Here is a 25,173-nt window from a genome sequence, read left to right as displayed (position 1 = left end):
ATAAAGTGTTTCTATCGGAACCCGCCTATGGAAGCAGAGGTAGAGGGCGGCCCCCACTCCGTTGGAAGGACCAGGTGGAAAACGATTTAAACTCCCTTGGTGTGACCAATTGGCGCCGGTTGGCGGAGCGAAGGAGCGACTGGCGCGCCTTGTTGGACGGCCATAACCGTTTAGACGGTTAAGCGCCAATTAAGTAAGTAAGTAAGATGTCGAAGTCGTTTAAATAATCTGGAATTTGGTACAGAGTTGGTGGTATTGTTGGAAGACGTTTTGAAAATGAACCTTCATCAGTATGACCACGAAACTTTACGATTTCGGATTAATGTAAACATACATTTTTGTTTGATGTTTTTATTGTCTCCTCACTGTTCGAAGGCACAGGCAAAAAATCATTATCAATAGTCGAATCGGATGCGGAACCTGAATGGTTTGAGCCAGCTCCCAAATGAAATATATATTCTTAAATTTTAAGGAAAAGGACTTTTCAAATTATTTTTCATACACTATAATATAAAAAGGAAATGCAGATATTCGTTGCTTTTGAAATTCGGCTTAAAAATTGCAAACTCTCCTGAATTAAAAACATTTCTTAGTACCTCTAAATCGCGGGCCCGGGGGAATCCCCCCATTCCCCCTCCCCTCTCGTCGGGCCTGTACGGACCATACCTTTTTGGAATGAATTAGGATGTTATACCTTTCGCAGCGTTGCTTAGGACGTGAGTGGTAACCAGAACCTTTGACCCAATCTCTAAATCTTTTTGGTTACGTCGTCGTGGATTAGTGACGCTCTTATTAGCATCTTGTTGTCTCTGCTCGTGACTGATACGAACACATCAGCGAGTGTGCTCAAATATGGGGTAATTTCAGCGATGAAATTTTCAGCGTATACGATAGATCTCAAATCATTTTGGACATCATCGATAGGCAATGGTCCAAATAAATCGATAGCGATTGCTTCAAATCGCTGTTTGCTAGATATCGTTTGATACAGACCCATTGGTTTAAGATTAGTCGCTTTATACCGTTGACAGTAGATACAATTTTTAACGTGTGTTTCTATATATTTTCGAATGCCGGGCCAATAATAGCGAGAAGTGATTCTATGGGAGGTTAGGTCGATTCCGTAATGACCAGCTGTATCTTTGTTATGATAGCAGTAGAGTACACCATCATTCATCGTGTACCCTCTCTTAACCCAATGAACGGCATCGTCAGTGTTCTTTTCAAAGCAGTCAATAATACTTTTTAGTTCGGGGTCAAGTTGACCTTCTCTAATATCTTTCGCTCCTCTTCGGGGGAGTTCCACATCAAACGAACATATATGACAAGTTTCTTCTGATCCATGTTCTTCTCTGCAAGGCGGCCTTGATAGCATATCGGCCACCACATTAGTTTTTCCCGGTTTATAGTCGATGATTAGATTATACGGTTGTAAGATTAAGGCCCAACATGCTAGGCGTCCAGAAGGAGACTTCAGGCTCATTAGCCATTTAAGTGGTTGATGATCCGTAATGAGGGTTAGCTCGGATCCATCTATATACCCGCGGTACTTCTGTACGGCCCAAACGATTGCTAAGGCCTCTCTTTCGATTGTTGAATAATTTTTTTCAGCTTTTGACAGTAGTCTACTCGCGTATTCGATAGGGTGATCATCTGCTGCCTCCCCCTGGAGTAATACTGCCCCTAATGCATACCCACTTACATCGGTCTTTGAAAAATGTATATGGTCGGTTTTCGTCGGCTTGTTTCAAAATGGGTGATGTCGTCAATAATCTTTTCAACTCGTCGAACGCCGATTGTTGCTTATTCGTCCAAGACCAGGCAGCGTTTTTCTTTATTAATTGTGATAAAAGCTTTGCGATGTCCGCAAACTGGGGAGCAAAACGCCTGTAGCAAGGGCAAGTCTGAAAAAATTACAGCAACTCTTTAGCATTCTTCCGATATTTACGTAGTACTATCGCTTCAACTTTCTGTGGGTCAACCATTATACCATTTGGAGTCAATATGTGCCCCAAATACTTAACTTCGTGGCACGCAAAACAACACTTATCGAAGTTTGCCTTCAGGCCAAATTGTCGTAAACCGCCGAGAAGTTGTTTCAGCTCTGCCAAATGAAATTGAAACTAATTGAGCACAAAATAATGTCATCTAAGTACGCAAGAAGAACTTGGCTGTTTAGCGATACTTTTAGTCGGTCTATTAGACGCTGGAACGTAGCTGGTGCGTTACGTAAACCAAAAGGCATACGTGTAAATTTGTATATGCCGAATTGTCCGACGAATGCCGTTTTATCTTGATCACTCTCCTCAACTCCAATCTGCCAATAACCAGACTGTAAATCTAATGTTGACATGAAATTAGTCGTTTTCGCTGCTTGCAGTAAGTCATCAATACGGGGTAGGGGATACCGATCTGCCTTCGTTATGGCATTTAGTTCCCTGTAGTCAATACAGATACGTATCCCCCCTGTCTTCTTCGGTACAATTACTACAGGAGCAGCCCATGGTGATTCGCACTCAAAAATCACTCCTGTCTCCAACATCTTAGCTATTTCATGTTTTAGTTCTTCTTTACGTTGTGGCGATATACGATATGGTGGCAGAGCGACTGGAGGATGTTCGCCCGTGTCGATCCGTTGTGTGATCAACGGCGTTGGTTCTCCAAATATGTCGGCGTTCGCCCGAAGTAATGCATCCAACTCTACTTGCTGTTCGTTTGTTAAGCTACATCTCCGTTTTTCTTGGTCTTATACTTCCATCATATATATAGGGAAGAAGTTTTCAGCGATAAATTTATAGTAATCCTCTAAAGGTTCCTCAATTTTCATAGGTGGTGCAAACAAACGCGATGTATTCTCGGGAGTTATCTCCCCAATAGGCAACGCACTTCTAAAAATATCTTGCACCACGCGTGGTGAATAGTCATTTTGGGGTGGCCGCTTTCTTTTTATGAGTGGTCCATAATTCGTCTCTGGGCAAGTTTCAGGCGGATTGTCATCGCTCGACTTTTTCGTACACTTATCAATATACTGCAGAAAGTTAGAGCATTCGTTAAGAGCTTTTGAAGTCGACTCGTCATGGTTCGTCACCACGTGTGCTCCAGCGATATCCATTGCGAAGATTTGATTGTGACCTGGTTTAAAAAAATTGTATTTCACCTTTGGCTCTTCATCAAAATACCAGAATCGCTGTGGGAGATTGAGGACGATTCCTGACTGCTCCATAAAGTCAGCTCCGATCAACATACGATTTTTCATAACATTTGGCAGTGATATGAGCCGAATTTTTCTCACCCTATTGCCAATGGTTGTCACAAATAGTGGATTGCACCCTTTGAGTGGTTGTGGTGCCATCTGCTAAGGAGACGTCAGCTAATATGCACCCCTTACTACTAAGAAGTTTCTTTAAATTTGCGCTAGCAACGCTCATTTTTGCACCTGTGTCAAATATAGCTTCCCCTTTTAGTCCCATCATCTCAACATGGACGGACGGAATTGATCTGCTAACAGTGGTAGATACAGAGTTAAACGACAAATATTTCGGGCTTTCCTTGCTACGTCCAGAGCATTTCGGGCATTTTGTGCGGTACACCCCTGGTGCGCCACAGCCATAGCATGCCAAAGTGGCTGCGCGTTTAGCATGAGGCTGTGCTACACTTGAACTTTGTGTAGATTCTTGTTGTTGGGCCTGCTGCGACTGTTGCTCTCTTTTCTTTTTAAAGCAAACATCTACAGTATGGCCACGTAATGTTGTTGTTGTTGTTGTTGTAGCAATGCTCGCCCCACCTAAATAGCCGCGACCGATCACAAATTGTCATCAATATCCTCTAACGGGAGTCCAAGGAAACTTGCCGTTTCAACAGGGGTGGACCATAAGGAAAGGGGTGTTAGAGGCGTTGGTTCCACATTACAATTAAAGAGATGGTTGGTGTCATGTGGGGACACAGTGCAAGCAGGGCATACATTTTGTATGTCGGGGTTGATTCTGGATAGGTAAGAGTTTAACCTGTTACAGTATCCAGAACGAAGTTGAGCAAGAGTGACACGCGTTTCCCTGGGGAGTATGCGTTCCTCTTCTGCGAGTTCTGGATATTTTTCTTCAAGTACTGGATTCACCGGGCAATTCCCGACATAAAGGTCCGACGCCTGTCTATGGAGTTCACCAAGGACCTGCTTGTGTTTTTCCGCTTCATACGGCTGGGTTCTCAGGTGCCGTATTTCCTCAAAATGCTTACGGAGATGACTCCTTAGGCCCCTAGGCGGTGCTGGTTCGTCAATCAGATGTCTGTTGGGATGCCCAGGTTTCTGGGTATTCAACAGAAACTGTTTGGTCAGCATCTCATTTCTCTCCCTGATGGGGAGTATTCTCGCCTCATTATGCAGATGGTGTTCTGGGGACATAAGAAGACAGCCCGTGGCGATTCTGAGAGCAGTATTTTGGCAGGCCTGTAGTTTCTTCCAGTGGGTGGTTTTTAGGCTTGGCGACCATATGGGTGACGCGTAGCACGTAATCGGCTGGCTAATTGCTTTGTATGTGGTCAAGAGCGTTTCTTTATCTTTTCCCCAGGTACTGCCAGCAAGGGATTTGAGGATTTTATTACGGCTCTGAATTCTTGGAACAATTGCGGTTGCGTGCGCACCAAAATGTAGATCCTGATCAAACGTCACACCCAAGATTTTGGGGTGTAGGACAGTCGGTAGCGTAGTGCCATCGACGTGGATGTTCAATATGGTCGACATTTGGGGCGTCCATGTTGTAAATAAGGTCGCGGAAGATTTAGTCGGTGACAATGCCAGGTTTCGCGAGGCGAAAAAACTGGAGAGATCAGGGAGATAGCCGTTTATTTTATTGCATAGCTCATCGATCTTTGGGCCTGGGCCTGTGGCCATTATTGTGCAGTCATCGGCGTAGGAAACGATTGTGACTCCTTCCGGTGGTGAAGGTAGCTTAGATATGTAGAAATTAAACAAAAGCGGGGATAGGACACCACCCTGTGGCACCCCTTGTTTAATTCTCCTTTGTTTTGATGTTTCGTTTCTGAATTGCACCGATGCCTGCCGACCACCCAGATAATTTGCGGTCCACCTTTTACGACATGGGGGAAGGGTGGACCCTTCCAGGTCTTGCAGTAACGAGCCATGGTTGACCGTATCAAAAGCTTTTGATAGGTCTAACGCTACGAGTACTGTTCTATGGTGGGGATATTGATTCAAACCGCAATTTATCTGGGTGCTAATGACATTTAGCGCGGAGGTAGTGCTATGGAGTTTTCTGAAGCCATTCTGATGAGGGGCTAGCTGCAAATGTGCTTGGAAATAAGGGAGCAAAATGGCTTCAAGCGTCTTTGCCACTGGCGATAGGAGAGATATCGGACGATATGACTCACCTACATTAGCTGGTTTCCCAGGCTTTAGTAGCGGGACCACCTTGGCCATTTTCCATTTCTCGGGTATGACAAAGGTGGAAAGAGACAGGTTGAAGACATGCGCTAAATATTTGAAACCCTCTTTCCCTAGGTTTTTAAGCATCGGCATGGCTATGCCGTCTGGGCCCACTGCTTTGGATGGTTTAGCGCGACCAATGGCGTCCTCAACCTCTCTAGCGGTGATGGTAATTGGTGACGCGCTGAGTTTGTGTTTATGTGCGTGTCTATTGGCTCTCCGTCTATCTTTGTCGACCGTAGGATGCATTATATATTGTCGGCAGAAAGCGCTCGCGCATTTTTTCGCATCCGACAGCACCTTATCGCCAAAGGCGATGGAAACTTTGTCTTTGTGCTTAGTCGGATTCGATAGGGACTTTACGGTGGACCAAAGTTTACCCACACCGGTAGAGAGGTTACAACCTCTTAGGTGCTCTTCCCATTTCGCCCGCTTGTGTTCGTCCACAAGCAATCTGATGCGTTGGTTTATATCCCTTATTTGGGGGTCGCCTGGATCAAGCTATCTTATAAGGTCGCGTTCCCTCGCTAAGCTCGCGGCCTCCGCCGGGAAGTGGGGCCGGATTTCGGGAATTCTCCCGGCGGGAATGAAATGTGCCGAGGCGGATTCAATGACCTTACGGAAGGCACGCTCCCCTTGGCGGGCATCAGTCGGGATAGGGAGGGCAGCAAAGCTGCTGTCTGTTGCAGATTTATATTCTTCCCACTTTCCTTTTTTGAAGTTTATGAAAGTGCGTTTTTCGGTGACGATGAAGTCGACGGTACGCTCGAACGAAATAAGTATGGGCAGGTGGTCGGATGCCAATGTTACCATCGGCTGCCAGTTGACGCAGTTTACGAGTTCTGCGCTCACGATTGAGATATCTGGCGAGCTATGACAGCTTCCTACCATACGTGTGGGGGCGTCTCCGTTTATTGTGCAGAACGTCGTTTCGTCTATTTGATCCGCCAACATCTCACCCCTACTGTCCGCCCGCAAGTTTGAATGCCATAGGTCGTGATGGGCATTGAAATCGCCTAAGATAATGCGATTGTTGCCAGTGAGTAAGGCCTCGATATTAGGGCGGTATCCACTGGGGCAACAGGTGACAGGAGGGATGTAGATGTTGATGATTTCTAGATTTGCATCGCCTGACCGGACAGATAGGCCTTGACGTTCTAAGACATTGTCACTGCGGTCGATGCCAGGATCAAATATATGATATTGCACAGAGTGGTGTATAATAAACGTGAGGCCGCCTCCATTTCCGCTCTCGCGGTCTTTCCTGTGGACATTATAACCAGAGCAGGTCTGCAATGCAGATCTTGCTGTGAGTTTAGTCTCTTGAATCGCAGCAATGCGGATGTTGTGCCGCTTCATGAAATCGACTATCTCCGTAATCTTCCCAGTTAGTCCATTACAGTTGAACTGCAGAATTCTGAAGTGCATGAGGGGTGACGCCGCCACTCTAGGGGTAAGTGAGGGGTGACTACGCCTAGGTTGTGGAAGGCCAGGACGCAGTTGCTGTTGTGGCCTTGGGACTGGGCGCCCTTGGGCAAGCATTGAGGTACCCGGATGATTTGGGTTTGCGACCTGGCAACATGGCGCGATGAAACCCGTCGGGGGGTTGCCGTCGCGGAGACCAGAACATCTAGGAAAGTGGCACCACCCAAGGCAGGAGCTGCATTGAGCGGATGTCGCAAACCTATATATTCTGTGCTGGCAGACGGTGCAAACGGAGGCAGGGACTAAGAGTCTGTTTCCCTGACCTGCACGATTGCTGCCAGAAAAGAGGGGGGGAGAAGAAGACGGGGGCAGGGGCTGATGTTCAGCATTGCAACCAGCTCTACTACGAAGGTAGTAGTTATGAGTGGTATCAGCTGTTTGAGTTGTTGGCGCCGTGGGGCGCGAGCAGCAGCGGGTACTTGTTGTGGCTTGCTGAGCAGCGAAGCTGCTGGAAGGTAGTGGGGATACGCTTAGGCGTAGACTACGGGACGCCCTTGGGCGTGAGCAGCAAGGAGCCACAAAAGATTTATAAAAGTTACGTGGACGTCGGGTTTTGGGATCAAGCCCAGAACAACCTGTCCGATGCAACCATCCCTTGCACGATACACACTGAACAGAGTATGACCGTCCTAAAAAGATTCTTTTCTGGCAAATGCAGCAAAACCATTTCTCATGACCGGGGTCAGGAGACGGACCCGGATTGGGTTCGATACCTTCCCGGAGTAAGAGAATATGTAGCAGTCCTGCTGCAAGGAGCTGCTGGGAGGATGACAATTTGTGGGAGGGACGAAACAAATTAAATGGGGTCACACTGAAATGACAGTCCTTGGTCGGGAAAAATCCCGAGTCGCTCCGGTACATAGAACCGACTGCCTTGGGAAGCGATGGCCACGTAATCTACATAACGAGCACCTCTTCGGCCCATCCCCAGTTTCATCTTTTTCATTTGTTGCTATTGTGAGCTGCTTTGTTTCGGCTAAAAACATTTCTGCATTTCGAAAATCCGATATTAGTTCGTCAAACGTCGAAGCTTTATCGCGACGCACTCGTTCTCTTATCCTAACAGATAGTAGACCGTAAATCATACTCAGTTGCACTGCTTCGCTGATGGTATCGCTCAACTGCGAAAACAGTAACCGTTTCTTACAGACAAAACTGTCTGTTGGTTCACGCATTTGTTGTTTATGCTCAAATATGTTTAAAAAAAATTGTCCAATCAGGCAATGGGGGAAAGAATGTAGTGCGAATAAGTTCAATAACATCGTTAAAATTTGCCACAGTGTCTTTTACACCAATCCACCAGGTCGCCGCATAGCCTTCCAGTAAAAGTGGCATACCGCGTAGAGCATCTGCGTCAGAAATTTTCTCTATGTCTTTATAAACTGTGATTGCTGCAATAAACTCCTCCACTGCTGATGGGTCTCGTTGCTACGGAAACGGGCAGTGCATTGTGTAAATGACCCACATTTATTGCCGCTTGTAATTGCTGCTTATATTTGCGAAAATTGTTCCGGAGAAAACGTTGCCATTTTGTTACGTTCGATCTCTGCTGTTACTTCGCCTTCGTTGTTGTTGCTGTTTGCCGAACTGCTGGCGCCAATGTATAGTTCTCCTTGCTTGCACTTCTAAAAGAATATTTCATGCAGGTTCGTTTGTCAGCAATTCGGTATTTATTTGTATAATTGTATCAAAAACGGAATACGTTTACACGAATAGTTATTGTATAAAAACACAGGCATACAATCACCTTCGAAATCGTTTCAATGTGAAGAACAGTCTGAAGCAATATTGGACGAGAACCTCACTTGGCGCAAGCTCGAAGCCGATTAAATTTTATGATGATCAGCAACAATTTATCAAGCCACAATACTTAACTAACATAACAGTATTGCATTTACATATGTACAATGGGGTTGCTAATTAACATAAATAGTACGTTTTTCAGATATGTTACAAATAGTATTGATACAAAAGGATTAACTGCAAGGTAGGGTTGTTACAATTGTCATTTTTAATTGATACTGGCGCAATAGTTTCTGTTATTCCATCTTCAAAATTCAAATCTTACAAACGTAATTCTGATCTCAATTTAACGGCTGCTAATGGATCTAATATACAAACAGAACTGCAATCCTCCTAATCCAGAACGTTATGCGGATCGTGCCTATGGAATGATTTGCAGCGAGGGAGTACTTTCGGCTGTATTTAAACGGAGCCTTCTCGATGTCGGACCACCTCGTGAAGTAATGAAGGCCTTACAATAGCAAGGGGTGCCGTTTAATCCCCATTTTTAACACTGAGCCGCTGAGTCCGCCTTCGTCTTTTGACATGCTGCAGCGTCGAAACACGGGATAGGAAGGTACTTCATGTATCTCGACCCGTGGAGGGAGGCCAGTACTACATCCTCAAAATGAATAAGGAATCGGAGGAGTGGTGCACTCACAGCTTGGGAATATATCCTGGCGCAGGTAGTATTGGCCCCCATATGCTAAAAGCAGAGGAGGTGGAAAATGACCTCGAGAAACTAAAAATATCGGCAATGACGGTGGCTTAGGCGTAGTGGCGGAGGTGCACAAACAGATCAATGATGATGAGGATTTTAAGAAAACCACAATATGCTAATGGCAGGAGAGGTAGAAAAAGGATTTCGAGGACCTGGAAGTAGCAGAAAAAGACAAGGGTATAATCGTAGAGGCGGACATGTTGGAAGTGGGCAAACAACTCAATGATGCTGCGAGTCTAACAAAGACACTTCTAGCAGGAGGGAGAAACGGACCTTCAGACCCTGGAAACAGCGGAAAAAATCCATGGGCATATTCCTGGTGTCCCAGGGCTTTCTCTATATTCATGACCACCCTATGCAAAGCAATATCGACTAACTTGCCTTTGGTGTAAGCGTGTTGTGCTGAAGAGAAAAACTTCTCATTCATATTTGATTTTGACACATACGAGGTGAGAGAGTGCCAATGTCTTTTGGATGGAGTCTTTAATTTACTTTAAAATTAAATCGTATTGTGTAATATTGTGTGCTAAATTTTTCTTGAACGTTTACCTCTCCAAGCTTAGGATTTGTCCAAATAAGGACCTTATATCTCCTAGTGAATAATACTAGATCGGTTTTTTTCGTGTTGGCGGTTAACCCGACTCCAGATGCCCAGGGATGTACATCCCGAAGTGCCTGATACATCAGATAGCTATTTGTTGTTAGGCACCTCCGCTTATGATGACTGAAGCGTCATCTGCATATGCCGTAAGTTTGACAGGTCCTGTGTCGCACGGCATAAGTAATTGGTTTATAACCAGCGTCCACAGCATTGGTGATAGAACTCTACCCTGCGGCGTTGCTCTGTTTACAGATTTTGTTGCCTCGCATAGGCCCCATTACGATGTGATCATTCTGCAGCTTAACATGGAGCCGATCCAGTTTGTTAAAGCTGCATGAGCTTCAATCGAGTTGAGGCTGACCATGATTGCTTTTTTCGTGATTTTGTTGAAAGCTCCGGCAATGTCCAAAAAAACACCTACTCCATAGTCGTGACCACTCTATACAAAGCAGTAACGACTGACTTGCCTTTGGTGTAAGCATGTTATCCTGAAAAGATTAACTCCACATTCATATCTGATTTTATATAGACATCTGTTAATCTCTCTAGAATTTTGAGCAGGGAATGTGTCAAACTAATTTCGATGCAGATGAATATGAATGAAGTATGGTATGAAGACTAATCAAAGATTATTCTAAGCCATTCTACAACCGTTCCACCTGCCATATGCAGCATATCAGAGAATAGTCCATCTGGACCAAGCGATTTGAACTTGGCAAAAGTTTTTATTGCCCATTCAATTTTGGTAGGGTATTAAGATGGTAGATGTTGTTACATAACTTTTCCGCATCATCTCCTGATGAGAAGTGTGTGTTAAGTGTGCCTAAAGGGACCCTTCATTACTGTGTGACCATTCCTCGTCGTGCTTTTTTATGAATCCTTGGGCTGCATCTCCCTCGGACAGGTCTTTACTCAGTCCCGCTGGATCATTGTATTTCCGCATCATCTCCTGATGAGAAGTGTGTGTTAAGTAGTGCCTAAAGGGACTCTTCATTACTGTGTGACCATTCCCCGTCATCCTTTTTTATGAATCCCTGTTGTTGTTGTTGTTGTAGCGATATGGTTGCTCCCCGAAGGCTTTGGGGAGTGTTATCGATGTGATGGTCCTTTGCCGGATACAGATCCGGTACGCTCCGGTACCAAAGCACCATTGAGGTGCTGGCCCGACCATCTCGGGAACGATTTATGTGGCCACATTAAACCTTCAGGCCATCCCCTCCCTCCCCAACCCCAATAGGAGCTTAGGGTCGCCAGAGCCTCGTCTGTTAGTGAAACAGGATTCGCTGCGGATAGGTGAGGTTGACAATTGGGTTTGGAGAAGCTATATATTGCGCTGGCAACCTGCAGGGTTGCGCTACACAGCCCCTTGAATCTGGTATTTTAGTCGCCTCTTACGACAGGCATACCTACCGCAGGTATATTCTGACCCCTTAACCCGCTGGGGGATTTATGAATCCCTGGGCTGCATCTCCCTCAGATAGGACTTTACTCAGTCCCGCTGGAGCAATGTATTTCCGCGCAGATATTTTTCCATGAAACCTTCTTCATTACAGTGTGCCCATTCCTCGTCGTCCTTTTTTATGAATCCTTGGGCTGCATCTCCCTCGGATAGGACTTTACTCAGTCCCGCTGGAGCATTGTATTTCCGCATCATCTCCTGATGAGAAGTGTGTGTTAAGTAGTGCCTAAAGGGACTCTTCATTACTGTGTGACCATTCCCCGTCATCCTTTTTTATGAATCCCTGGGCTGCATCTCCCTCAGATAGGACTTTACTCAGTCCCGCTGGAGCAATGTATTTCCGCGCAGATATTTTTCCATGAAACCCTCTTCGACCTGTTGATTTCAAGTTTCCAGGTCCTCAACAGATCTCTATATTAGTCCCGGCACTTCTCTCTTTCTGCAACTTTTGCCAACTTAAAATTTCCTTTACCTGCCCTCTAATAAGACTCAACTCCTTACTCCAACATGGTGGCTTTGCTTTCCCCTTGAATCTTCTCAGAGGACAAGCTCAGTTGTACGCGGTTGTCAGCGCCTTTGATAAGAAGTTGTTGCACTCCTCTACTGTGGTAACTAGGCTGCCCGAATCTTCATGATACACGTTGCTGAAATTCGTACCAGTCCGTTGCCCTAGGGCTTCCAAAGGCTTTCGCCTTCTCTACCCTCTTTAGAAGGATGCTGCAGCTGATATATGCATGGTCTGAGAAGAATCGCCTATCAAGGACCCTCCATTCATACCCCGATATATTATCCTCAGAGCTCAATGTGATATCAAGCACATTGCTTGGCACTGCCACCTGTAGACTACTCTTTAGTACATACCAAAAAAGGGACAATGGACTCACCACCTCTATGGTTAATATCGTCCCCTACCTATACGTTGTGATGGGCTTTCGCATTCGCGCCTATGACAAGCCGTCCTATGTCCCCTTCTTGATCCACCAGCCTTTTGAACTCTTCCGGTGGGGCTTCACGTTATGAGCCATGTAGCAGGATGCCAGGATAAGGAGCTAGTTTTCCCCTTTATCGTGACCACCGCTAGGTCTTCGTTGCTGAAGTTCGAAAGCATACTCGAGCTAGGATGCACGTGGGGCTTATCACCTCAACTCTCTCATTGGGTATTTACGGCAACTGTCCAACCCAAATTTTACTATGGAGTCCTTGTGTGGTGGACAGACACAGAAAACAGTACGTATACCAAAAAACTTATGGGGGTATACAGATTATCAATGATTCCATAACGGGAGCCCCAAAAGCTACGCCGACAGCAGCATTGCATGCCATTCTACACATACCGCCTGCAGACCTAATGGCCAAAAGTATCGCGTTAGTAACTGCAACAAGGCCTCGGGGCAGTTTGAGTACAGGCCGTATAGCCATAGAAGTATAGCGCCATCTAAAATCGGACACACGGAATATAAGTCCTGAGCCAGAGCTTCGAAAGAGATCTTGGGCCATAATTGATCCGGAGGGTTGGCGCAGGGTGCAGAAATGGCATAACATACTATACACATGTTTACCGATGGTTCCAAATTAACGGAAGGGGTTGGGTCTCCTGTTTACTGTGTCGATACAGAAATAAGTACATCCTAAAGGCTGCAAGATTACTGCAGCGCCTTTCAGACGGAAACTATAGCCGTGACGAAAGCAGCACACAAGGACACTGCTTTCCGGCGCCACATAAAACGGTTGAGCACATTCTGTGTTCGTGTCTTGCGCTCGCCAGGTCAAGGCTCCGGCTACTAAGAGCGGCGGAGTTTCCAGTAGTGGAATTCACTAACTTATAACGATGCGATTTGTCGAGATTTTAATTAACGATTTTGTCGCTTGCCTTATCCATTGTACTATTCACTAACTTAGTTTTAACGACTCGAAATAAATGACATTTAAATTTCGTTTTAATACTAGAGAGGTGGCAGCACAGGTTAACGAAACCTAAAAAATGCTAAAAGCACAAAAGGAATGCCAAAAATAAATAAACTCCGTATACTAACTGCTTTTAAAAGTCATTATTGTCTAAGTTTTTACATATTTTAACAAAAGGTAAATAAATGCGGTAATAATTTTTTTTCTGTTGGTATCGCAGTTATTCTTGTGAGCCAAGTCTGGGGTTAGTCGGTACAGCTTTCGAAACTCCGTTGCATTCAAGTGGAATGGGTTATCTACTTCTCTAAGAAGGTGTCTGTCCACTGGCGATGGACTTAGTAATTTTTCATCTTGTGATAAAACGTACGCCAAGTACGCAAATGCCATTTGATTTATAAAGCAGCTTTTCGTGTTTGAAAGCATTTAATTAAAGTTCAAAATTTCTTTTTTAACTAAAATTGCCAGAAATATTAATTTCGTGATTTTTAAGGCAGCAAATTTACTTGCCGTTTATTAACAACACAGCTGATCGTCGATAAACAAATATCGATACAAAATAGTTATCAATTCGCAAATAAAACGACGGCAAATGTGGTTAAAAAAGTTATTGAATTCCACTACAGATCTAGAGGCGCTTCCCAAGGCAGTCGGTTCTATGTACCGGAGCGACGTGGGACTTTTCCCGACCAAGGACTGTCATTTCAGTGTAACCCCATTTAATTTGTTGTCCTTCCCACAAATTGTCATCCTCCCAGCAGCGGAGGGACTGCGCCACATTCTGCTGCTCCGGGAAGGTGTCGAACCCAATCCCGGTCCGCCTCCTGACCCCGGGCTTGAGAAATGGTTTTGCTGCGTCTCTTGTTAGTGTGCCACGTGCAAGGGATGGTTGCATCGGACAGGTTGTTCTGGGCTAGATCCCAAAACCAAACGTCCTCGTAACTTTTATAAATCTTTTGTGACTCCTGCTCAGCAAGCCACAACAAGTTCCCGCTGCTGCTGTTGTTGTTGTTGTTGTTGTTGTTGTTGTAGCGATAATGTTGCTCCCCGAAGGCTTTGGGGAGTGTTATCGATGTGATGGTCCTCTGCCGGATACAGATCCGGTACGCTCCGGTAACACAGCACCATTAAGCTGCTAGCCCGACCATCTCGGGAACGATTTATGTGGCCACATTAAACCTTCAGGCCATCCCCTCCCTCCCCACCCCCAAGTACCATGAGGAGCTATATATAATCAGTAATTATTGCTTAAAAATGTTAATATCGAAGGCGTACGGACCATCTCTAGCTTGTAATAAGAATTCATACAAACTCAATAATACATAATAATTTTTTATATAATTAGAACACATGTTTCATTTGTTGCGCTAGTTGAAAATGAATATTGCGCAGTGCTGCAATGAGTTCAGCTGGTCTTGCAATTAAAATATATATATTCTAAATACAATGGAAAATAAACGCTTCTGGTGCGAGTTTTTCGACTTATACCGTGAATTACCAGCACTGTGGAAAATAATGAGTGGTTTTTTTATATAATTAGTGCCTTTTTTTTTTAATTAAAATACATGTTTCATTTGTTCCGCTACTTTAAAAATGAATATTGCGCAGTGTTTTTGAGCTATGTATGTCAAAATTTTCATTTGCACAAATTTCGTCGTTTTATATTTGTGCATGGCTTTTGTGTCATTTATGGGCCGTCATAGACACATATTTCAGTTACATCTGACTATAATGCGTATTGAAATTTAGTAGGACACATTTTATGCCCCCAGCAATTCCAGAGGTGTATTTAAAATTCGACGCTTTGCAGTCCATATCAAGTTTAAGCGTAAACATCTATAGATGTAAAAAAAAAAACACAGCTAATGTCCACAGAAAATATCGCGAGAGCGGAAGTGGAGGCGGTCTCGCGTTTATCATACACCACTCCGTGCAATAGAAGAACAACAACAAACGGTGACGGTCGCGTAAATTTTTGCTCCGCGTTTGTAAGAAAAAAATAAAAAATAATAGAAACAATAATAGTAAATAACTGCTTGCAAGACGGATAAGAGTTGGTACAACCCTAACAACAGGTCCTGGAGCCTGTATATAACAAGGCAAGCCAAAAGAAGGTAGGAATACGGAGGAATCCAATAGCTGGTGATTTGCACAAGCACAGGCCTACGCTGCTGCTCTCACAGCAGCCACTGCGCAGCTAACATCCACACATACACGGACACCTGCAGATAAGCTGAGCACGGGTGAGAATACCAAAGGTTGTCAAACCACTTTCTTGCTGCGCTGTCGCTATAATTTCCCTCTCTTTTTTGTGTTTTTGCTTTTTCTCTGTCACTAACACAGAGCAAAATATTAGCGCCGGCAAATACTTAATCTATTGGTACTAGCGAATGATAGAAAGGCACACAAAGAAATAGTGGAAGACTATAGATAAAAAAGTTACGTATCAGTGCTGCCACCATGGTAGAATACGTTTTTATATTTATTAATCCACTGAAACTAAAACTGCTATGTAAAATTATCTGTATCACTTTTACTATTCTAGTTAGTTCAAGAATATAATATTATTGCATATCTTTGCCATATACTGAAAAGATATACAATTAATAATGCCAGCAGAGTGCAAAGAATGTACTGCAAAGCTGCTCCAAGTAGATGAGATGATAGCTTGCTCTGGTGGGTGTGGCTATAGCTTCTGCTTGAAGTGCAGTAACATCAAAAGAAACGAAATCAGAATAATAACCGACAATATTAATTTGAAATGGTTCTGTAACCAGTGTGCGTTATCAGATACAAATACAAAATTTGTCGAATTTAAACATTTGATTAGCAGATGTGAAGAAACAAAAATGAAATCAAGTGATATTAAGCAAATAGTTGAGCAGATATTTAGTAACAAATGCTCTCAAATAAAAAGTAGCATTATCACGGACTTCAAGTCCTTCTTGGAGCACAATATTGAAGTAAAAATGAATGCGATGAAATCGTAAGGGATTTGTCGAATGAATTTAAAAAGAACAATGAGTTCTTAGACAACTTACGCGTAACAAATGAGCAGACAATTTCCAAACAATCTTATGGTCAGGTCGCCGCCGCAAATGAGAATAAAATTGTCATCAAGCCGAAAAAGAAAGGTAAAAAAGCTGTTGAGCCCACTGATGGCCTAGTAAGAAAGGTTAAAGATATAAATAGTGGAGCCATAATAGTGGAATGTAGAAATAAAGATGCTTGTGAGAAAGTTCAATTAAAAGTAAAGGAAGCGATTGGAAACGATTATGATACAGAGACGAATGAATTAAAAAAAATTATTAAAATAGTTGGGATCACAGACAAAATTAGCAATGAACGTTTGGTAGAATGTTTAGTTAAACAGAACGATTCATGCACTGGAAAATATTTTAAAGTTTTAAAGTTGTATGAAAACACAAATCGTAAAGAACAAAGTTACATTGCGTTGGTGGAAACAGATGCAGTAACATCTGAATATGTTTTACAAAAAAAAAAAAAAATTTTATATAGAGTTGGACACTTGTGTCGCTTACGAGCATGTAAGTGTTTTGAGATGTTTTAAATGCTCGGGATATAATCACAAAGCCAATGAGTGTACAAATAAAGTAGTGTGTAGCAAATGTGCTGGAGCCCATGACAGCAAAGAATGCACCTCGAACATAACCAAATGTGTTAATTGTAGAGAATTAGTAAAAAAACGTTATTGACGTCGATGTTAATCATCACGCTTTTAGTAAAGATTGTCCTGCGTATAAAAAACCTACGCAGTCGAAAAATAAGACAGGTCTAGCAACGAATAGTTAAGGAACTGAGTTGTATATATTTGAATATTAGTAGTATCGTCGCTAACAAAGCTGAACTAGAGCGTCTGATAGAATCACAAAATCCTCATTTTATCTTCTGCTCGGAGACTTGTTCCACTGATGAAATCATAAATCAAGAATTGGGAAATACAATCATATAAACGTATACGGTGCGATTCACATAGTAGGCACACGGGTGTAGTTCTAATATATGCAAAAGACTCATTTGAATACACAGTAGGCTACAACAAAGCATTCAACAAAAATATCTGTTGTTTTATCCTAAAAGTAAAAAATATTTTTCCTCAATATAAAATAGCTGTGACCTATCACTCACCAAGCTCGAGTAATGGCGACTTTATTACGTATTTGCAGCATATTTTAAATAATAATTGCTAACACAGAACAATACTATCGTTGTCGGCGATTTCAACATAAAACTCTAATACTAAACAGTTAGTTGACTTATTTCAATCCTTTGTTATGGAACAAAAAATAGATTTTTACACACGAAAGAGCGATAACATCGAAACATTGATAGACCTATTATTTACAGATAGTAGCTCAATATCATGTGTAAAACTAGAAGTATATGAGATTTCAGATCATAAAACTATTCAATTTAAAATCAAGTTAGATACGAATATTAGCAACACTAAGGGATACTATCATCTCTAAGCCGATACTAAGCAGTCACTTGTATTTACATAAACAAATCAATCATTATGTATACACATATGTACATACAAGCAGCGGAGAGATACTCGCAAAAGTATGTATGAAAACACAAATCGTAAAGAACAAAGTTACATTGCGTTGGTGGAAACAGATGCAGTAACATCTGAATATGTTTTACAAAAAAAAAAAAAAATTTTATATAGAGTGGGACACTTGTGTCGCTTACGAGCATGTAAGTGTTTTGAGATGTTTTAAATGCTCGGGATATAATCACAAAGCCAATGAGTGTACAAATAAAGTAGTGTGTAGCAAATGTGCTGGAGCCCATGACAGCAAAGAATGCACCTCGAACATAACCAAATGTGTTAATTGTAGAGAATTAGTAAAAAAACGTTATTGACGTCGATGTTAATCATCACGCTTTTAGTAAAGATTGTCCTGCGTATAAAAAACCTACGCAGTCGAAAAATAAGACAGGTCTAGCAACGAATAGTTAAGGAACTGAGTTGTATATATTTGAATATTAGTAGTATCGTCGCTAACAAAGCTGAACTAGAGCGTCTGATAGAATCACAAAATCCTCATTTTATCTTCTGCTCGGAGACTTGTTCCACTGATGAAATCATAAATCAAGAATTGGGAAATACAATCATATAAACGTATACGGTGCGATTCACATAGTAGGCACACGGGTGTAGTTCTAATATATGCAAAAGACTCATTTGAATACACAGTAGGCTACAACAAAGCATTCAACAAAAATATCTGTTGTTTTATCCTAAAAGTAAAAAATATTTTTCCTCAATATAAAATAGCTGTGACCTATCACTCACCAAGCTCGAGTAATGGCGACTTTATTACGTATTTGCAGCATATTTTAAATAATAATTGCTAACACAGAACAATACTATCGTTGTCGGCGATTTCAACATAAAACTCTAATACTAAACAGTTAGTTGACTTATTTCAATCCTTTGTTATGGAACAAAAAATAGATTTTTACACACGAAAGAGCGATAACATCGAAACATTGATAGACCTATTATTTACAGATAGTAGCTCAATATCATGTGTAAAACTAGAAGTATATGAGATTTCAGATCATAAAACTATTCAATTTAAAATCAAGTTAGATACGAATATTAGCAACACTAAGGGATACTATCATCTCTAAGCCGATACTAAGCAGTCACTTGTATTTACATAAACAAATCAATCATTATGTATACACATATGTACATACAAGCAGCGGAGAGATACTCGCAAAAGTATGTAATCATCAGCAAAGTAGTTCTAACATATACACATGCATATATCTGAGATACTCACAAAAGTGTGCAATCATCGGTGGAAGTATTACCATATACACGCGCATATGGCTATGCGAGAGGCTATAAACGTGCATCTGTAGTTTATAGCTGGTAACTAAGTAGTAAATTCTAGAAGAAGAAACGCCTAGAAGTATGCGAACGAGATAGCAGAGAGTATAAAGGAGCGAAAGCTGAGTAAGCAGCAATCAGTTTGATTTAAGCACGCTATCAGATGAGAAGTATAAGTGTTATTGTGAAGTATTTTCAAAGTAGTCTAAGAAAGACCATTTTGCATTATTGAATATTGGAGTTATTTATTCAACAGTTTAGTGATACGAACGTTAGTAGAAGGTTGCAAATAAGCGGAATTTGCACTAAATTCGTTACAATACATTACTTCAAATGAGAACTAGGAAAACGATAATTTCTTGGGAAAATTATATATGTGACAGTCTTATTAACCAATTACGACAGTTCAACTTCGCTAACTTTGAAAACTTGAGTATCGAAAATAAAGCTACCTTGCTACATAATACTCTGTCTAATGCAATGGCCACAATGACATACTCCAAAGAAGTCAGTGTTAAGCTTATGAACAAGTGGTATGATTTTGAAGATTTTGAACTTTCAAATTTGAACAAGCATAAACCAGATCTTTACAGATTCGCTATAACAACTGGGGAATGGAATGAATATATCGCTAAAAAACGTAAATATAAACGGCTAATTAAGATTAATAAAGCGAAGTATATGGAACACAAAATCGATTGTAATGTTGGTGATAGCAAGGCCATGTGGAAAAACTTAAAAGAATTGCATTAGCATGGCTAAAGAAAATAATGGCATTAAATAAGTAATAATAAACGACCAACTTTATAATCACGAAAGTGAAATAGCGCAGTCTTTAAATGATTACTTTATTGACAGTATATTGGAGATCAGCATGCATATCCCGGTTATCTCCGTTAATTATAATAGTACTCTAAGTGTGCAAAATGGCACCAATGTTTTTAAGTTTCAAAAAGTTTCTACAACTGACGTCCTCCAAATAGTTAGCAGGTTTAAAAACAAAATTGGAGGGAAAAAGCTCCTTTCGGAAGGAGTTATTAAAGACTCCATAACCTACACAGGGGTTTTTACGCTCAAATTGTTAATGAAAGCTTAGAAACGGGTATAGTTCATAATTTATGGAAATCTTTCGTAGTAGGGCCGATAGAAAAGGTTAAAAATACCATTAGAGCGGATGAGATCAGACCCATTAATACGTTACAATGTGACGAGAAAGTTCTAGAAACAGTCGTAAAAAACATCTTGTAAAATACTTAGAAGATAAAGAAATTATTATACCCCAGCAATCTGGTTTCCGAAAGAAAAATTCCTGTGAAAGTGCTTTGAATTTTGTTATAGCGAACTGGAAAGAAGATTTAAGTATTCGAACGGAGCCTTCCCGATAACGGGCCACTTCGGAAAGTATTGATGGCCTTACCACAGTAAGGGGCGCTGCTGTGGCTGACGGTTCTTTCCCCGTATATAATACTGTACCGCTGAGCCCGCCTTGTAGGGCAGGTGGTCGTACGACCAAGATGAACCAAATTGTAATAAGGAGGATGATAAGAGGACTGAGTCGCTAGCCAAGGACGACCAATACGCATTAAGCGATGCGTCGGACTCGGGGAGCGAGAGTGGTGCTGATGCAATGAACTACGTGTTGGAAAAGCACACAAATGAAAACGGAGTGGAAGAGTGGAGAAGGGTACGGAGGAGAGGAAGTAAAAGAGCCCTCTTGCAGTACCGTGCAGCACTAAGAATTGTGCAACGCTTGGGAGCAGTGGTCGACCCAACAGAAGTGGAGATCGAGCGCTTGGAACGGGCCCATGAGGCGGTAGAAGTAGGTCGAAGGCAGTTCAAAAGGTTTGATGCTAGAAACCCTCGGTTCTGCAACCGGTACGAGGAGGAAGAAGCGTCGAATGGCAGAATGAAAAGGCAACGTTCGGCGGAAGGCGACAAGCCTGCTTTCAAGAGGCAGAAAGGACCCAGTCCCAGAGCCGCGAGGCAGGGCAGTCGCATAGACAAGCCAAGTATGCCCAAAGCTGTAAGACAGATGGGCCCCAATAGCGAGGTAGCAACTACTTCGAAAGCTGCGAGTCAGAAGGAAGTTCCAACTACGGAAGTAGGAGATAAGCCAAAGGGAGATAACGCTAGGACTCCGGTTTTATCGGAGTTGCCAAAGGGAGTTAACACTAAAACTTCGGCTTTTCCCGAGAAGATGAGTGATGTGGCTGGTTGATCGTAGCAGTCCTTTCGGACAGATGACTACTGAAAGGTGGAGATCTGTAGAAAGGGAACTTATAAGCTTAATGCTTAAGATGATGCGGGAACATATACATATACATACATGCTATAATGGTGTGCGACAACATCGCGAGCTTGCGGTGGCTGGAGGAAGAGGTTCCAAACCTCCAAAGGCAAGGCACGAACGCGCGGTTTGAGGTGGTGCATAAAGCGCAAATCCCAACGGTACCAAAAGTTAAGGTATGGATACCATGCGTGATGAAGTCGGAGGATACACTGCGACTTCTGCAGAATCAGAATCCGAACATACCGACACAGGATTGGAAGGTACTTACTGTATCTCGGCCTAAGGAGGAAGGTCAGTTCTACATCTTCCAAATAAACCAGCAGGCGGAGGATAAAAATGTCATTTGGTACAGGCAAAATTTATATGCGACTCAGGAAAAGAAGTCCCGAGGATAAAAATCCTAACACGCTGGAAGTGGGCGAAGTCGAAAAGGACCTCAAAAGCCTAAGGGAAAAAAAGACAGGTGGAGGTAGCCGACGTCATCACGAAAGCGTTAGAAGAGGACCAACAGCCAGATGGTGCTGTGAGTCGCACAGAGGAACACCCGGCACAACAGTTACAAGAGGCTGAAGGGGGCTTCGAACGCTCTAAACCAAAAGGGCAAGGGCAGGACGACGACGTCACAGCGAAGGTGCTGGAGGGGGACAAACAGCCCAATGGTACTGCGAGTCCTACAGATAAACCTCCAACACAGTAAAGTGGCGTCGAGCGAACTCCTCCTAACCCTTGAGGAGGGTTCGTTTGACGTGGCGCTGATCCAGGAGCCGTGGCTCTCATCGGGAGGAAAGGTTACTGCCCTTAGCGCGCGCGGCTTTGGCGCTTACTATGCGCAAACGGAAGGACAGGTGCGAGCTGTAGTAATGGTAAGGAAAATGCTGCATTCATATATGCTGCCTAATTACACTACTGAGGACGTCGTTGTTGTTGTTGTTGTTGTTGTTGTTGTTGTAGCAATAGCTGCGACCGATCACAAATTGTCATCAATATCCTCTAACGGGAGTCCAAGGAAACTTGCTGTTGCGACAGGGGTGGACCATAAGGAAAGGGGTGTTAGAGGCGTTGGTTCCACATTACAATTAAAGAGATGGTTGGTGTCATGTGGGGACACCTTGCAAGCGGGGCATACATTTTGTATGTCGGGGATGAGTCTGGATATGTAAGAGTTTAACCTGTTACAGTATCCAGAACGAAGTTGAGCCAGAGTGACTCGCGTTTCCCTGGGGAGTATGCGTTCCTCTTCCACAAGTTTTGGGTACTTTGAGTACTGGATTCACCGGGCAATTCCTGACATAAAGGTCCGACGCCTGTTTGTGGAGTTCACCAAGGACCTGCTTGTGTTTTTTGCTTCATACGGCTGAGTTCTCAGGTGCCGTATTTCCTCAAAATGCTTACGGAGATGACTCCTTAAGTCCCTAGGCGGTGTTGGCTCATTAATCAGATGTCTGTTGGGATGCCCAGGTTTCTGGGTATTCAACAGGAACTGTTTGGTTAGCATCTCATTTCTCTCCCTGATGGGGAGTATTCTCGCCTCATTATGTAGGTGGTGTTCTGGGGACATAAGAAGACAGCCCGTGGCGGTTCTGAGCGCAGTGTTTTGGCAGGCCTGTAGCTTCTTCCAGTGGGTAGTTTTTAGGCTTGGCGACCATATAGGGGACGCGTAGCACGCAAACGGCTGTCCAATTGCTTTGCATGTGGTAATGAGCGTTTCTTTGTCTTTTCCCCAAGTACTGCCAGCAAGGGATTTGAGGATTTTATTACGGCTTTGGATTTTCGGAACAATTGCGGCTGTGTGCTCACCAAAATGTAGATCCTGATCAAACGTCACACCCAAGATTTTTGGGGTGTAGGACAGTCGGTAGCGTAGTGCCATCGACGTGGATGTTCAAAATGGTCGACATTTAGGACGTTCAAGTTGTAAATAAGGTCGCGGATGATTCAGTCGGTGATGCCAGGTTTCGCGAGGCGAAAAAACTGGAGAGATCAGGGAGGTAGCCGTTTATTCTGTTGCAAAGCTCATCGATCTGGCCAGGGATGCACCTTAACGTTAAGCTAATCGTGTATCAAAAAATTTCCACCGTTTCTGTTGAAACACTTCGAAATATTATCGATAAAGAAATTATCAAGATAAATTTATATCTCGTTTTTAACCGAAACGAAAAGCTTTCGTTACCGTTAAAAACGTTAACAAAAACATGATACTTTATATTCGAATTGTGCTGGCAATGCTATAGCCATGGTGAAGCCGTAAGGTAGTAACAGCGAGCGGACATACACACACAAACTCCATGTAATTTGTTTGTGGAATTCGTTGGTGATAATGTCAAAAATACTCTGAGAAATGTTCGTACTGTCAAAATTCATGAGAAAAGTTGCAATCAGCTTGGCTAATGCTTTCACCTTTAATGACTCCGCCGTCAATCAGCTTTGCCAGCATAGTTTGAAATCAACATAAACGATTAGATTTAGTTTTGATAGGGCAGAAAACGAAACAAAATCATTTCGTTAATTTGACGTTCTTAACGTTAATAAACGAAACGAAATGACCCGGGTACCCGGTGTATTTGGGTATGCGGCCTGGCAACATGGCGCAATGAAACCCGTCGGGGGGTTGCCGTCGCGGAGACCAGAACATCTAGGAAAGTGGCACCGTCCATGGCAGGAGCTGCATTGGGCGGATGTCGCAAACGTATATATTCTGTGCTGGCAAACGGTGCAAAGGGAGGTAGGGACTAAGACACTGTTTTCCTGACCTACACAATTGCTGCCGGAAAAGAAGGGGAAGAAGACGGGGACAGCGGCTGTTGTTCGGCATTGCTCCCGACTCTACTACGGAGATTGTAGGTATGAGTAGGAGCAGCCGTGTGAGTTGGTGGCGCCGTGGGGCGCAGGCAACAGCGGGTACTTATTGTGGCTTGCTGAGCAGCGGGGCTGCTGGAAGGTAGCGGGGGCGCTAAGACGCAGACTACGGGACGTCCTAGGACGTGAACAGCAGCCACAAAAGATTTATAGAAGTTACGTGGACGTCTGGTTTTGGGGTCTAGCCCAGAAAAACCTGTCCGATGCAACCATCCCTTACACGAGACACACTGACAAGAGTATGACCGTCCTAAAAAGATTCTTTTCCGGCTGATGCAGCAAAACCATTTCTCAGCACCGGGGTCAGGAGACGGACCTGGATTGGGTTTGATTCCTTCCCGGAGCAAGAGAATATGGAGCAGTCCCGCTGCAAGGAGCTGCTGGGAGGATGACAATTTGTGGGAGGGACGCAACAAATTAAATGGGGACGTCGTAGTGGTGGCCGTTGAGCAAAGGAATAAGCAGGCACTTATCCTGGCATCCTGCTACATGGCCCATGCTGCCAATTTGCAGATAGCCAACAGGGGAAATGTCCCTACATACATTGGTCCAACATCAAGCAATGTTTTGGATATTATACTGAGCTCCGAACGTGATATATCAAGGTATGATTGGATGGTTCTTGATAGACCATCCCTCTCCGACCATGCGTATATAAGCTTCAGCATCCCCCTAAAGAGGGTAGAGAAGGGAGAAACCTTTAGAAACCCTAAGTCAACGAACTGAACTAAATTCAAGAAACAGGTAGAAACGAAAATGGGACTACCC

General features: G+C 43.2%; 1 protein-coding gene across 7 annotated transcripts in view; it reads right to left on the bottom strand.

Annotated features, from left to right (window-relative positions):
• Window positions 1–25,173, bottom strand: part of Spx (Spliceosomal protein on the X) — a 150,586-nt gene that overhangs the window by 15,288 nt on the left and 110,125 nt on the right. The window lies entirely within an intron of this gene.

Source organism: Eurosta solidaginis, chromosome 4 (assembly GCF_040869045.1).
Source record: "Eurosta solidaginis isolate ZX-2024a chromosome 4, ASM4086904v1, whole genome shotgun sequence".
NCBI classification, from domain to species: Eukaryota; Metazoa; Arthropoda; class Insecta; order Diptera; family Tephritidae; genus Eurosta; species Eurosta solidaginis.
Note: the sequence above shows the minus strand (reverse complement) of the source record. Positions and strands in the feature narration are given on the sequence as shown.